This window comes from Anarrhichthys ocellatus, unplaced genomic scaffold (genome assembly GCF_004355925.1).
Source record: "Anarrhichthys ocellatus isolate YVR2014 unplaced genomic scaffold, GSC_Weel_1.0 scaffold6, whole genome shotgun sequence".
In the NCBI taxonomy this organism is placed as follows: Eukaryota; Metazoa; Chordata; class Actinopteri; order Perciformes; family Anarhichadidae; genus Anarrhichthys; species Anarrhichthys ocellatus.
The window spans coordinates 6,593,613-6,596,816 of record NW_022280036.1 but is presented as its reverse complement, the minus strand read 5'-3'; positions in this window follow the sequence as shown (position 1 = coordinate 6,596,816).

The following is a 3,204-nucleotide window of genomic DNA, read 5'->3' as shown; positions in this document are numbered from 1 at the left end:
GTGGGTGGACGGAACATGTGATCTGTGTGGATTTTGCGATGTTTTCTCTCCACGTGTGGGCGACACTTAATGGCATGGGATCTTTCCGCTCGCTGCACTCTCAGATGCAATTGTAGATCGAAGTCAGACTTGTCACGTTGAGCCAAAGTGAATTCCTAACATCCAGGACGTGCCTGTCTACTCCGGACAAATTGCATCCAATCACCCCGGGGGAATTCGGCTAATGTCTCGATCCAGGGCCGGGGAGCATGGAGAGAAAACAAATCAAACTGCACACAGAGCGTGTAGGGCTTATTAAAACATTTCACACAGGGGGGAGAGAGAGAGGCAGACGAGGGGTGTGTGTGGGGGTAATTAGGCTATATTATCATTGGACACTGTATCTTAAATTGAAAATATCAGATGACCTATCTAAACATCTCTGCACACTACATGCCTGCTGTTTGAGTGGCAGAGTTAGCAGGAACAGGCCTAATAACCTTTCCCACTGCAGATGGGATCAGGCTCGAGTTTGACTAACTTTCTTTACGATCTTAATAGGCCTACCAAGTTCAGTCTGAAGCAAAAAAAAACTCAAAATGCAATTAAAAGCTAATTAATTTATGCATATAAGAAAGTTTCAATCAAATGTAGGGCCTATTTTACAGCCATGCAGTTCAATCTTGAAGTTCAGATAGAGCTTACCTTCTCGACTCCATTGCAATTAATCCTAATTTGATGGATGAAATGCCCCCTTTGAACGCAGCATCAACTCTGCGTGCACCCTCTGCTTTCTGGTAACGTGCTCGGTCCCCTGGACATTTTTCTCTGTCTGCTACAGTGGCAGTAAACAATAAGCTCATGAGGCGTAGGCTATGGCAGCATAATGTTCTGCATGGTTAGAGAGGGGAGGTCGATCATTACACAATTTGTTTCAAATTTGATCAGTCACAGCGAGCAAGAGATTGGCATATCCCAGCAAAGCTCTCAAAGGGCTTCCATAGGTTTAAGATATTCTCCCCAAATTGTATACATGTTGTCCATTGTCCTGTTCACGTCCACATATAACTGGGAATCATGTCCGATATTTAACATGTATTGAAATGCGTTGCAAAATATGCATCAGCAGTGAAGGCTGAGATTTACATGCAAACATAGGCTGATATTTATTATCACGAGTAGGCCAATTTGAGTTGCAAAATTGTTAACATATATTCATAAAAAACTGAAACAACTGTCAGTGTGGTTTAGTGTAAATGTGTGTGTGCGCGCGTGCACGTGCGTGTGAGCGAGAGCGAGAGGGGTGGGGGAAAGAGGTGGCGTTGTGTAGCAGCGTGGTGACGGCAGAGGGAAAACCGGCTGGACAGATTTGCGTTTACGCCTGATCTGCTTCTGGAGAGCGGGGCTGTGTGGGAAGGGAAAGGGAGCACCTGGCTCGACCGCTGTATCCCATCTCGTTTTATTGACAGCCTGATAAGCAGGGACCAAGCCGTGCGGTTTCCAGCGCGGATGTCGAGCACCCTGCTGCGTTGCACAGTATCAAGGCCTCTTAATGACTGTTCCTCCAAATAATGGCCCAAACACAGCCAGTCCTGACTGGCCCGTACCTGCGCTTCCCCGGTCTCTTCCTGAGAGACAGGCGGCGGCGCGGTTGCCCATTTACTCACCGTCTTGTTCAAATTGACACAAACATCCGAGGCTGTGAAATAGGATTGGAGGCTTTTAGCCGGCTTTAGAAAAAGGAAAGCTAAAGCCCCATTACGACAACTTTATAGGGATGTAGAAATAACACGTTTTCAGCGCAGGATGAAACAGTGGAATTGTCGCCAACATATTTAATGTTTATGGTTACAATTTCGAACCATTGAAACAGAGCTGTAGGATAATATCAGAGTTTTGGAAATGTATCTCAGCCTATACTTCCCAAAAACATCATGAGGAACAGTGAGAGAGACGTTTGCATATAGTCTCTTGAGTGGGACTTGACTGCACCTGTTCTGCCCACACCTGTTGAACATGCTCAAATCTAGAAACATAACAACAAAGACAATCTACTTGCTCATGTCTTACCCTGTCAATCCACCCCTGTCTCCATAGCCTAACTGTTAAAAGCATTAGCTGTTGAGGGGGAAATGCAGCTATAAAAATCCATTGTGGTGAGGCTTAAGTTTTCATACATTTAAAGTTATATAAAATATCTTGCAAAACTCTCATGTAAAACTTAAAAAGACTACCAGGCTAAAGCATCCAATTCCATGTTGCATGTTGTTTGCATAGAATGAAAATTGTTTTTGACTATTCTTCAGTTTCAGGGTAAGCTCAAAAAACCTATCTTCATGTGTCACATACAATTCTTCAAAATGCTCTTAAAACCACTGGAGTATAACACCTTGTTCTGTTTCTTGTGAAACCGTCCTTTAATCTGGCACCAGAGGGGACGGTGCAATAAATTAAAGTAAAGTAAAATAAGATGAAATCCAATAATAAAACAGGACGTGGCCCCTACAGAGTGAAGGGTTATCTTTCAGTCCCTGAACACAGCACACACTCGGACAGTAAACAGGCCGGTGTGCTCCACATGTATATTCTACCTTACTTCCCCATTCTGTGCTGTGTCCTGTCCAAGGTATGACGTCGACCCGTCGCTCCAGCCAATCACTGCCAACTTGAGGCTGATGCTGAAGGGAAAGTTGCTGGTAAGAGACGCAGATTTTTTTTCCCACTCTCATTGACATTTCAACTCCACGACGGATCCAAAGGTAGATAGATTTTAATCGGGACCTATAACTTTCTGTCGCTGTGACACGGAGGAGAGATCCGGGGAGGGAAGAGGCGACTTTATACGCACAGGATACCGGTCAGACGCAGCTGCTGCCTTTCAGCCGGTGAGTTTGGACGAACTGTACTTTAATTTCTTTTTACGATTTAAAGCCCCGATACTTTTCAAAATTCTCACTTTGAGGATATTTAAACAAAAAAATGGGCACACTTTGCCTGATCTCTTCCAACTTTAAAAGCTGTAGAGGAAATTCAAAGAAACTTGCATACAGCAGATTTATCATAAGACTGATGGCACGCGTAAAGTTGGGTAAAATTACGGGTGAACGTGCTTGCACGTTGCTCTGTGTAGCCTACAGGAGGTGTGGACACCAGCATAAAGTTTAACACAGCGAGCTGACTTCGTTTATGTTGTCATCACTCACCCACACACACACACACACACAC